General features: G+C 44.0%; 1 protein-coding gene across 4 annotated transcripts in view; it reads right to left on the bottom strand.

The window, feature by feature from the left end:
• WIPF1 (WAS/WASL interacting protein family member 1) overlaps positions 1 to 13522 on the bottom strand; it is an 87593-nt gene that overhangs the window by 57245 nt on the left and 16826 nt on the right. Inside the window, exon 2 of one of the 4 annotated variants that reach the window (XM_090045438.1) lies at positions 12490 to 12650. The exons of the other annotated variants lie outside the window; for them this stretch is intronic. The gene's annotated coding sequence lies outside the window, so the exon portion shown is untranslated. The remainder of the gene's footprint in view (positions 1 to 12489; positions 12651 to 13522) is intronic. 4 annotated transcript variants of the gene reach the window in all.

The raw sequence follows: 13522 nt of genomic DNA, 5'->3' as shown, positions 1-13522 counted from the left end.
CCCAGCCCCCTCTGCTTATCACCTGGGCAACAGGGCCTGACCTGGTCACCTGGGCAATAGGGTCTAACCTGGAGAAGTTCCTGTGGGAGGGGGGAACTAACTCTTCCTTTGTCCTGCAACAGGAATTGGGAAAAGGACAGGCAGTCATCTTGGAACTCACTCACACAGAAAGATGCGCCTCCAGAGCTCCCCTACCCTCTGAATGTATAAGTGAGTATCTTACCTAAAATTCAGCTAGTCTATTAGGAATATGTAGTTTAGTTCTGTATTCAAAGGGTCCTCAAACCCCTTCTGTTTTGCTCAAGGCATTTTTCTCTAAAATCTCTTTGCTCTATATCTACCCCTTTCCCTCTCTCCCTGAATAAAAGGCTGCTTGCATGCAGTGAGCTGGCTATGTATTCCTGTGGGGATAGGGTTCAGATAGCTGTTATAGCTCCTTGGCTTGGCTAGCTAAGGTAGACATGGCTTTTTACTTTCCTGTTGTACTGGAGGCTGCTTGTGAATGCTTCGAGCTAACAGAAGCACCTCAAAACCACACGGTGGGCAAAGCCCCCCAAGGCTTACAGGGTCTATGTACCCCAGGTGGCACAGAGCCCTAACAAAGACCAGACTCCGTGTGGTGGCAGCGATTATCACAGGGCTTACAGGTATGCTCCAGGAAGGGAGTTGGCCAGACACAGGAACCTCAGGGGAGACACCCAAAGCATGGTTTCAGGCCAGGTGCAGTGAGGTGGGTGGCTCAGTGCAGGAGCACCCCCTACTGGCCTGCCACAGAGAATACAAAACTTAGATCAGGTTCCACCATTTTTAAACCAGTCTATGTGTGCTAAACTTCTGGTCTGTTACATATATAGACCAATTTCCAATCACTTACATCGCTAAGGCTAAGTACAGACATTCAAAAAGCCCGAGCCTGAATTCATTTAATCTTTCAGTCTTTGCAGGTTAATTTAACGTGCATAGACTGAACTGAAAAGAAAGTAAATAGACATTCACTTTTTATTCCAGAAATGCAGCCACTTGCCTGCAATGGCTCGGGGGGAGGGCACTGGAACCACAGTGGCTGGAAGGCTGGAGGCAAGCTGAGCTGTGGGGGTGTGGTCAGGCGTGGGCAAGCTGAGTATGACTAGGGAGGATTTAAACCCTCACCCTGACCTGCAGGGACCCCAGCTTGGGTGTGCCTGGAAGGGGAGAGAGGAAGCAGCCCTTTGGGGACGGGAAGGAGCATGGCCAGGCCCTGACCCTCAGGGCACCAGGGCACCAAAGTGTTGAAGAGTGAGAGCGGGGGCGTGGCCACACCCTTGGTGGCTGTCACAGAGCCACTGTGGCAGGCAGGGCTCTCCCACTCCTCCTTCTCCTCCCCCACCACAAAGCTGTGGGGGGCAGGAGGCAGCTCTGTGTGGCACTGCCTCAGGGCTCAGGGCTGGAGGGGCATAGCACTGGGCCCCAGTGTGGGGCAGGGGGGAAAACTGGCTGCAGGAAGCCCTTGGTGGCTTTTTCCCCAGAAGTATAGAGCCCCCTGGTGAGCAAACCCTCCGCTCTTTAGATTCTAGTACTTGTACTGGAGGGTCTGGCCAGGACTCAGGCAGAGGCTGCACTAGGCACTAGAGGACCTATGGACCTGCCAGCCCTGCTTCTCTCCGATTCCCCCCTTCTACCTCTTCACTCTTCGCCTGGGGGTGGGATCGGGGTCTGGGTATGCCCCTGCTCTCCCTGCTTGAGCAGTGGGGAAGTAGAAGCCAGGCAGACCCTGAATGGGGTTCCCTGCAGGGGGGAGCGGGGATTACATTTCTCCTTTCCCTCAGGTTACTGGCATCTGGCCACACCCCCACTCCTGCTGCTGGAGCAGCAAGGGGAGCACTCCAAAGTAGGGTTTCCCACCCCCTTCTAGGCCAACCAGAGCAGTGATAGTATTTCGGCTAGGGAGGAGAGGGGTTGGGCCAACCCTGCTCCACTGGAGCAGACAGCCCAGCCCAGGGCTGCAAGCATCCTGTCATGCTGGGGGGCTGCGAGTTAACTTAAACCAGGAAGGGGTCTGGGACAGAAGTTTCATGAACTGGTTTGACCTAAATCAGTTAAGTCTGAAACTACATTCAACCAGGTTTATCTTAAACCAGTTTTGGTTATTTTGAAACCAGTTAATACACACTGAATTTCTATTCTGTTACGGGTTTAAACCAGTTTCTGACTACTTAAACCAGTTTATGTATAACTTCTGTCCCTAGTCCAAAGATATAATGTATGTACCTGGCTCAAGAGTCTTTGTATGCTACATTTACACCTCCCCTATAACTGTCCCTGCCCCTTCCAGGGTAGGTAGGCTTGCCTTGGCCTAAGCTGTCTGCTCCAGCTGGGCAGGGAGGTATGCTCTGGCACCACTCCCCCTCCTCCTCCTCTGACAGGTTCTGGCTTGGGCCACCATAGACATGTGGTTGCATTTCTGGAACCAAAAGTGAATGTCTGTTCTCTTTCTTATCAGTTTAATTTATGCAGTTTAGACTAACCTGTGAAGATTGAATTGATTCAGCCTCAGGCTTTTTCATTGTCTGTATTTAGCCCATATGAGTAGGAAATGTTTGCTTCCCTTTTACCTTTCTTGACATTGATGTAAACCATGATTGAGTAAAGAGGTGAGTTTAGAAAGCTGAACCCTGCAATCAAAACTGAAGAAAATTCAGTTGGTGGATATTGAGCAAATAACCCTTCTCTAATCTGAAAATATAAATTTGCATGCAAGATCACATCATCACATTTTTTCAAGAGAAAAGCACAGCTATACCCACAGCAATGCAGGTGCATTTGTGACTGAAAAGCCATTCAACTGTGAACATGGGAGCTTATGCCTGAGACTTATTTTGGGAACCTAAATGCCCACTTGGGCTTATGACGATGGAATTTTGTGTGTGTATGAGCATCTGTTTGCAGACACATCCTGCTGTGCCCTCCATTGAAAAACTTACGTCCAAACAACCGACTAACGGCTGTAGTACTGGAAGACAGTTCAGAGCGCTGCAAAATGCCGGCAGTGGAAGCTGTCTCTTTGACAGGCATTCAGAGGTATTATAGCTGTACCCTAAGTAGAGAGAAGCTGAACGGAAGTTGAAGAGTTCAGGAAGTTGCTCTGTGTTTGTTCTCAACACACTGCTCCATTGTACTAATTTCAGTTTCAACAAATCATTTAGAAGCTTTTAAAGATTAACAGCTATCGCTGACAAGAGCTGGTTTCTTTTTTTCCGTTTTAAGGAAGAGACTTAATTTACAATACCACAGTTATCATCTTAACTAGCACAGATGAGTTAGCCTTATACAGCTAGCTGTGCCAGAGTTCTGCTCAGAGCAGCTGACTGGGCAAACCTAGCCTTGTGCTCCTTTTTCCTGGGGAGAGTCTGAGCGCAGTTTGTCCACAGTGCAACTAGAACAGTCCCCAAACTGCCTTACAGGTTTCCTAGAGGCAGTGTCACAGTTGGACACCATGGTGCAGCAACACTCCAGTGTACCTCTTTGCTAGGAGAAGGACAGAATTGCACAGAGCTAGTGATAAAGTGAGCTCAGGCTCATGAAAGCTCACACAACATATTTTTCATAGATTTCATAGATATTAGGGCTGGAAGGGACCTCGGGAGATCATCGAGTCCAGCCCCCTGCCCAAAGGGCAGGAAGTCAGCTGGTCTCATAGGATCCCAGCAAGATAAGCATCCAATTTACTCTTGAAGGTGTTCAATGTAGGTGCTTGAACCACCTCTGCTGACAGACTGTTCCAGACCTTGGGGGCTCGGACAGTAAAGAAATTCTTCCTTATGTCCAGCCTGAAACGGTCTTGCAGGAGTTTGTGACCGTTCGACCTCGTCATCCCTTGGGGCGCTCTGGTGAACAGACGTTCCCCCAGATCCTGGTGGTCACCCCTGATAAACTTATAGGTGGCCTTCAGATCACCCCTGAGCCTACGCTTTTCCAGGCTAAAGAGTCCCATGTCTCTCAGACTATCATCGTAAGATCTGTTTTCCTGACCTCTGATCATGCGCGTGGCTCTCCTCTGGACTCTCTCAAGCTTCTCCACATCCTTTTTGAATTGTGGAGCCCAAAACTGGACGCAGTACTCCAGCTGCGGCCTCACCAAGGCCGAGTACAAGGGGAGAATGACATCCCAGGATTTGCTCGAGAAGCATCTATGGATGCTAGCCAGCGTTTTGGTTGCTTTATCAGCCGCAGCATCGCATTGCAGGCTCATGTACATCTTGTGGTCAATGATGACCCCCAAGTCTCTTTCTTCTGTAGTGCTAACCAACGTAGCACTGCCGAGCCTATAAGGGTGCTGCAGGTTTTTCCTCCCAAGGTGGAGAACCTTGCATTTTTCAGTGTTAAACACCATCAGGTTCTCATCTGCCCATTTGCTGAGCTTGTCCAGGTCAGCCTGGATCACCCGCCTGTCTTCTGGCGTGGATGCTTTGCCCCAAAGTTTGGTGTCATCGGCAAACTTGGCCAGTCCGTTCCTGACTCCAATGTCCACATCGTTAATGAAGATGTTGAACAGTATGGGTCCCAGGACAGAGCCTTGAGGGACCCCACTGGTCATAGGGCACCACGATGAGTGACTGCCATCAATTACAACCCTCTGGGTCCGACCACAGAGCCAATTTCCCAGCCAGCGGATCGTGGTGGAGCCAAAGCCATAACTGGCCAGTTTGGCCAAGAGGTGATCATGGGATACCAGATCAAAAGCTTTTTTGAAGTCAAGATATATGACATCAATCTCTTCTCCCTTGTCCAGATGATAGGTCACCTGGTCATAGAAGGAAATGAGATTGGTCAAACAAGACCTACCGCAACAAACCCGTGCTGGCTATCCCTTAGGATGTTAGCCTGGGCCAGTCCCTCAAGGATGGCCTCCTTAATAAACTTTTCTAAGATCTTCCCCAGGATAGAAGTCAGGCTAATGGGCCTGTAGTTAGCCAGATCCACTCTCCTCCCTTTCTTGAAGATCGGCACCACATTGGCCTTCTTTCATTTTAGTTAGTCTATAAGGTGTAAATCTACCCTACTTTTACAGAGCTAGCGATGCCATTTTCATTCTATTCAACGTCAGAGGAACCCTTGTGATGTGGCTTTTGCCTGGCACTTGAACCATCACTGTGACCCACAGATCTGTCTGATTGCCCATTATCAGCATGCAGCATTCTGCGTACCCACTATGACCTTTTTAAGTACTCCTAGGGGTATGCTTACCCCTAGTTGACAACCACTGACCTGTAGAAACCCAAATCATTATGCAGTGAGCCAATTATTTGTAACTAATGCTGAGCTTCATTTTTTATGAAATAAACTCATCCTTTTCTCTTTTGAATGCTGGGTATACTTAAGTTACTTCTTGTGAACATCCTGTGGTAAATTAACTAACAAAATGTAAATAATATATTTGTAGATCAGATTGTACCATTGCTCACTCTTACAAAAAAGATTCAACGGTATCTCATGTCTAAATGAAATACCACTCTTTTTAGGGCCACAGGGGTGTGTAGTGGGTAGAGGGATGTGCTTCTGCAATATGCCAATATGCATGGCCATCGTGACAATTTATAGCAATGTTCATTGCCCCATGGAAATCACACACTTTGAGGTTTCTGATTGGTAGTAAAAGTAAGCATTAGTTTATAACAATACCTGCAGGTATTTTGGGCAATGCGATACATGCAATAGGGAATGCCAAGTTCCAGAGTTTACCAGTTGCAAATAAGCCGCATCTAACATTTTTCTTAGAGGACTATAATACATATAGCATATGCATGATAATCCATGTCCTTCATAGATATGATCTTAGTATGAATACACATCTTGATCAGCAAAATTTGAGAAAGATTGTCTATGTATATATTTCTACTGTGCCTATCACAGTCAAATATGTGCAAACATTTTAATGACATTATACAGGTTTCCCTCGCTTTATGCAAGTTCTGTATACGCAAATTTGCTCTTATGTGATGACTCTTTTTATACCAAAAATTCATTATATGTGAGATATCGTACTCTTATGCGATCGGTGTGGTGGAAGCCTGCAGTCAGCTGCTTTATATGGTGCATTGTGGGAGCGATGCATACCAAAATATAGTTTCCTGTGTGGGTCTGTGCTTCTTGCTTGTTGTTTGTGACACTTGTTTCTGTAGTTGCCATCCCCATTATGATAGCGCCTTGTGCTTGTGTGTACTGTCTGCTGTTGGTGAGTACCAAAATTGTCTTGTGAAAGTGGTAGAAATGGGTCTGGGGGTCAGTACAGTCGAGGTCTTGGAACGTATCCCTATTTGTTACATTGTAAATGGGCTCTCTTTATATGAATTTGAGTTATGCGCTGTTGTCCAGGAATGCACATACAGCATAAAGTGAGGGAAACCTGTACTAATTATGAAGACAATTTGTACAAGTCCTTAACAGACTTAACATACACAAATGCCTGAACACCGAAGCAGGTGAAATGGGAGCTAGCAGGTTACTGGGGAACCATTTGAAAAGGAACATGAATGGACATTTCTAAAGCTAAGTGCAGACATTTGTCGGGTTTAGGGCGAGGTTAGATCACATTAGAAATGGCTATACAATCTAACTTACTTCACCCCAGTGTGAAACTTACATTGCGACTTGGTCTCAGTGATTGGAAATCAATCTAAACTCATAACTGTACAGAAGTTCTGTGCGCACAGACCAGTGCAACCAGTCTAAGATAGACTTGGATCAATGTACACTCAAACATAATCAATCTAGGTTAGAGTGGTGCATTTGATTGTATATTATCTGCCTAGCCCCAGTCCTGAGGCTGTGCTTTTACTACCCAACACCCACCACACTGGCCTATTTTTAGTCCCTTGGCTCCTCACCTCCCCGCAACCCTCCAGCTCACAAGGTGCTCTGGGTGCTAATGTTATCAGTGTTAACTGCTGCTGGGAGCCAAGAAAGTAACTGTTGGTGGGGAGAAGGGTGAGAGAGATGGGGGTATAGGTTTGCTGGGCAGGGAGGCTAAAAATAGTTTCTGGTCCCCCCCAAACTCCCCTGTGGACCCCCTCAATCCTACAGAATCCTCCCAGACCCCAATGACCCCCCCATGGATTCCATCTGTCCCCACCCACTCCCATGGTTGTGCCTGCTCCCCTCACTGCTACCATGAATCATACCTGTCCCCCCCATCCCTCCATGGATGCTATCTGCCCCCCGTCCTCCTGATCAGTTCTGTGGATCTCACCTATACCCTCAAACACCAACTCTTCTAGATCTTGCTTGCCCCTCTGATCCCTCTGCATATACCCAGTTCCCTGCCACCAGCCTGCTTGCCCCCCCATCCTGACTTACCTTAGATTGGGTGGCCACTTTTAATGCGATTTAACCTCCCCCTAGCTCCCTTCGCACCACTAAGAGCCTTGAGAATGTAGTGGATAATGTTACACATAGGTCTGACTGTTTCTTTCATAATCATGACTGCAGCAATTTGTGATTGACATCTTGATGACAGAGACAAAATACCTTAACTCCAACTCTTTCAGTGTTGTTTTATATGTTTTAAAATGGGTTTACTCACACGCATACATATTCTCTACAATCTTTTATGGAGATTCTATGAAGATTTATTAAAATGGATGAAGATGTCATGAGGGGCTGAACACTGTTAACCTCCATTCTTAGATAAAGCTCTTATTCAACACACTATTTAGCTTTAACACTCAAAGACCAATATGTATAGAGGCACGACAAGGGGGGTTCTCTTAATATTGAATATTAAAAATAAAACAAAACAAAAAAAAATCAATTGTTCAATATCACATGGATCAGACATTAAGAGAGAGACATTCAAAATTAAAAACAGGAGTTTAGTAGGCAGCAAATACTGACAGAGTTATGTTCAAGCATTAAAACTGGGACTTCTCTATAGCATATAATCCCTGCTGTTTCTATTTCCTCTTGTTCATTATCAGCACACAAGGGGGGTAAAGATTAGTAAACAGTGGGTGTTTGGAACTGGGGTGAATTAGAGCATGTGTGATATAGGGGAAAATATCTGGTTGGCCTCAGTGGGACTTTGTAGTAAGCTTTAAATATTTAATGGTTACCCAAGAGGCTGCCTTACAAATACCAAAACTGAGCAGGTTTTCCAGTTCCTTGGATGGTAAAAATGAGTGAATAGAGTCAGATTTTTTTAAAGGAATCAACTTCAATCTACATTCAAGATCTGACCCAAATTTGTGGGCCAAAATATTTCAGGTAAACAAAACCAAAACAAAAATCTTTTCATTCATTTCTGCCATTTTCTCATCTCTGCTGAAAAAACAAAAATGAACAAAATGAGTCTTACACTATTCTTGACCTGTCTGAAACCAGGAGAAAGAAATGACTCATGGCAAAACCCAATATGGAAATTTATAGAAAATAGAGTTTTGAATATTTTCCAATGTAAACATCAAAATCCATGGAAGTTTATACCAAATCTATTCTGGAACCAGTCATCATAGTCCCTGGGTGGCAAACTCAATTTTGAGTAAAGCATAATATTATTTTAACTTAATTCTTCTCTTGTCATCCTAGTGTTTAGAATCTTAATCTTCACAAGGAGTCTCTCCACGGATGGATCTAGGACTGAAGTGGAGGGGGGTGCTGACACCCCCTTTAGTTGTGCAGCAGATGTGCTGTAAGCTCTGAGCTCACCAGATCTGTGTTGGCTCTTGCCAGAGCTACTGCTTTCATGTGGCCCCAAAGCCCAGAGGGTGAGCATTGCTGCTATTCACTCTCCCTTCTCTTTCTGACTCCCTGATGAATTCAGCAGCAAGAGAAAAGAGGCAGCAGTGGTGCTCACCCCCTAGGTTTTGCAGTGCATGAAAGCAAGGGGCAGTGACCAGAGCCTGCAGTAGTTATCTGGTGAGTTCAGAGCTCATGACACATGCAGAGCACATGCTGGTGAGCTCAGAGCTCACTGAGACAAGCCCGCACAGTTGAATGGGCAACTGCACCTGCCACCCCCGCTGCCAGATCCACTCCTAATTTGTTCCCTTTTGGCTCTCTGCTCCCTCATATCAGTAGCCTTCTGTGAACAAAGTTTCCTTTGGCCTCCACAAACAGTCTGACGGTTGCCACAGCTGTAAGTAGGTTTCTCAAGCATTCAACACATCCTTTACATACATAAAGTCAGGCAAACTTTTCCTGTAACATCAACAGGTTTTATTATAAAAAACAGGACATACAGGTCCATGGAAACTATAAAAGTTTTCAGTCTCTTCTGCAAGTGATAACAGAGCTAACGACCATATGCAAAAGGAAGACTGTCTCAGGTTTGTTCCTATGGTTTTAGCTATGGCATGCCAATTTAAATGAGAGTCATATCATTAAAACTCTGCTTCCTACCATGACCAGATAATGACTCTAGGAAAGCCTGCACATTTCTTAAATTAATCTATAGCTGCTGAGGTGACAAATAGGGATCTGAGAAAGCTACCTGTAAAACCCTAAAAAGGGCAGTATTGTAGAAGAACTAACTCCTGAAGAAGACCCATTATGCAATTTTGGATTAGGATACACAAATTCCACGATTTACCTCTGCTGAAAGAACTATCTGTAACAGTTTTGGAGAAATCAGATTTGGGAAGATCTGTCTATGTTGTAATGGAGAACTCAAGAGAATTTTAATCTAATCCCAGGAATCAAAGAAAAGGACTTTTGTTATAATGAACCGAGCTAGTGGAAGGGGTGTGTGTGCGTGCGTGTGTGTGTGTGTGTGCTTTATCTTAAAGCATTTCTATATGTATATATAGAAATTGAGCTATAAATACTGTCATTTGACCCACTGGCATTCAAAAATAATTGCTCGTTATCTTTTCAGAGAAACTATTTTCAGTTGCCCTCTCTTCTAGTAAAACTTGGCCACTTGTATTTCAGAGAAATATAGGGCCCGATATTGATTTAATTCCAATTCAAAAAAGGGGTAATGACACTGAAGCTAGGGTAATAAGACTAATATAAGACCCAGGTAAGTGAAATCAGAGTTTGAATCTGTATTTTAATCAAGGAAGCATTAGAGTGCAACCCTTCCAACACATGAAACCTTAATAATTATAGCTACTTACCCTTTGATTATATCAGAATAGTGATGTTAAAAAGGTAGCTGTTTAGAACAGAAGCTTATAATATTTAGACTTCATAATAGGAAGTAATAAGTCCTAGACTGATAAATGTAATTAAGTGATGTAGATAAAGTTCCTCACAAAAATCAGAACCCTCACTGATGTGTACAGGACAACTGCCCACCAAAATACTACTAGAGAAGACAATGCTTTTTTCTCAAACTCTTGAAGCAAAAAGAAAACTATTCATATTCATTTTTAATCTAGGGTTTTCTTAATTAAAAAAAAAATATGCACAAAGATAACATATGATCACTCCTAAAACCTTAGGATTTTTGAGCTATTCTAACCCTCATAAGATGTTGATCATTACTGATCCAATCTGATCTCCTACAGGCCCATAGTAGTTCCTATATATCAAGACTATATCTTCAGGTTGAGCTATAGAGTCAGTCTTGGAGAATCTACCATATCCCTAAGGAGGGTAATTCCCCAAATGAGTAATAGCTTTAAATACCATATTTATTTGCATATCACATGCATCTTTTTCCTGAAAATTACTGATCAAAAAATAAAAGCAAACTGAACAGTTTGTTTCCAAGTCCTGGGTGCTAAGACGAAGGGCACTGAAACTGTGGCAGGGGCTGGAGGCTCTAGTACACAAAGCTGAGACAGAAGTCCCCTTTCTGCTGCCACGGGGAGATGCCTGCTTGACCAATAGCTGCTTGTTAAATCTTTCATAGCTGCTACTAATTTTTTTCCAGCCCCCTGAAAGGTACACCTCTGGGTAAGCGCATGCAGGTAAGGCTCTGCTTACCAACCACCCCAGCCCCATTCTCCTTTTTTTTCCCTTCATTCTGCCTTCCAAAAACAAGATGCATGTCTTATTTAGGGGGGGGGTGTTATGCAAATAAATAGGGTAACAGTTGTGCACTGTATTTTATACTAAAGGACCATTAATTCTATATTCAAGTTTTCAGCAGTTTATGAAACAGTCACAACAGTTTTTTTAAAAGGTCAGAAAAAATGAAGTACTTTAATCTTAATCACAAAATAGATTTTTTCTTAAAGATCACCTCCCTATGCAGGCAGTATTAGACCAAAATAAGACAAGGCTAGAGGAGTTTAGGAAATGTAATAAATAAGAAAATGTTTCCAACAGTAAGGCCAATGTGAAAATTCATAAGCGAACTCTGTTTTATTCTGTGTCTATAGTTGTCCTACAAGCCAAAAGGAGGAGCCTTAAATAGCTTAAAACATTGCATCCATTACATGCTGTTGTTTCTGAAAAAAATTGTACATAGAGATTTTCATTAAACATAATCCTTCCCACACAACTGCCACCAGTTAAAAATGGGCAGAGACAAGCCAGATGCTCATCTTATTTAAATTGGCTTAGTTCCCCTGAAGTAAGCTGAGCTATGCCAGTTTACATCAGAGCATATGACCCCTGTGAAAAAAAATCTAGGACTTGCTTATCCTAGATAATTTTAGCAAAGAATTCCATCCAGTGGAGCATGAGTAGGAGCCTTAGACCTTCTACTTCCGAGTTTTTACAGAAGGTATCTTTCACAGCTGAACTGTATCTGAATGCCTAACACAATGTTTCCAGCTTTAATAAGATTCTGACTTGCATCTCTGATTCATAATGGATGGGATCCTCTACTCCAGGGGTGCTCAACCCCTGGCCTGTGAGCCTGATCTGGCCATAGGTCTGGAAGTTTGGCACCAAGAGAGCAGTGGCACTGCTTCCCTGATCTGTAGGGAAACCTTGGACCCTGCACACTGGATTGGGTTCCCAATCCAGTACACAGGGCTAGGTGGGGGTGGTGCCAGGCCCTAGGGCTCAGTCCTGGCACATGGGGGCAGTTGTGGGCCACAGGATCAATCCCAGTATGGGAGACTTGGAGGGTATGGTGCCATGCCCCGGGGCCCAATCCCAGTGTGCAGGGCAAGGACAGCTTGATGCTGGGTCCTCAGGGCTTGATCCTGGCATGCTGGATTTGATCTGGCCTGCAGACTGGTCCCATGCCACTTACCTGGCCCAAGGGACCAATAGGTTTGATTACCACAGTTCTACTGCTTACTTAGGCACAACTGTCAAGACTTTACATAGACTGGAGATTCCAACAATTTTCATTACAATTTATTTTTGGAAGAAGCATCTATAAAATGAACAAAAAACTTTTTTTGACATCAATACATGTATTTGATGTTTGTCAATTTGTTGTCCAGTTAGTTATAAAAAGACTGCAAGTATGGAAAACAAAGAGTTAAAAATTCACAAGAGACTAAGGCTTATGAAAGGCATCCAAATGATAATTTTAGAGATTGAAGTCCTGTTTATGCAGAGAAGGTGAACTTCTCATCCCTGCACGCAGGACAAACTCAAGGCCTTTACCTCATTGATCCCATTTAAATCCCATGGGTACAGCATGGGCAACATCCAGGTAAGTTTCCTCACACGAACATGTCCAGGGTACACTGGCCTGGCAATTTGGCCTCAATGCCCAGTATGACTTTCAGGACAAAAACCACTGACATCACTTCCAGCATGGACTCCTGTCCACAAGAAACAGGTGTAAGACCATGAAATCACTTCATTAAATCACCCCAAAGCTGCTAGATAACAAAATTCAGTCACTACCTACCTGGTTGGATTATAAACAGATGATCTGGAAATGAAAATTTCTATTACCCATTACCATTACATGATGTCAATATGTCCTACATTCAAGCCAATTTTTGCTGGACTAGGCTTAAAGAATAAGCACTGTAGTTTATTTTAAAAAACCTAGTATTATGTTACAATAAGCTTCTTCAATATTTAAAAATAAACAGTAGACAGCAAGGTACTCAAGAAAGAAGGGAAGAATTAAATTTGTAGTTGGGCAGATGGATATATTCTCTAATAATAATTTTACCTTTGGGCATCAGAGAGCCTTATCATTCCACATTTTGGCTAGGGATACACCTTACACATAAACTGGTTTAAGTGATCAGAAACTGGTTAAACATATAACAGAACATAAGTTCAGTGCACATAAACCAGCTTCAAAATGGCCAAAACTGTTTTAAGATACTACATTCAACCAGGCTTAACTGATTTGTGTCAAACTGGTTTATGCATAGTCTGTCCCAGACCCCTTTCTGGTTCAAGTTAAATCAGAGTCCCTCAGCATCAGATGCTTTGCAGCCCTGCTCCAGAGAACAGGGCTGGCCCTACCACTCTGCTCCCTAGCTAGAGCTCCAGTGGAGACTGCAGACACAGCAGGGTTTGCTTGGCTTCCCCTGCCCCTTGCCACTCGCTGCTCAAGCAGGGATTCCCCCTCCTACCCCCCACAGACCCTAGTGAGCATGTGGTATATTAGCTAATGCTGAGATGTGTGTGTGTGCGCTCACATGCATGCATATGTGAGTGTCCAATTTCACTG

This window comes from Crocodylus siamensis, chromosome 4, assembly GCF_052110815.1.
Source record: "Crocodylus siamensis isolate JL-2025a chromosome 4, ASM5211081v1, whole genome shotgun sequence".
In the NCBI taxonomy this organism is placed as follows: Eukaryota; Metazoa; Chordata; order Crocodylia; family Crocodylidae; genus Crocodylus; species Crocodylus siamensis.
This window is presented reverse-complemented; position numbering and strand designations above follow the sequence as displayed.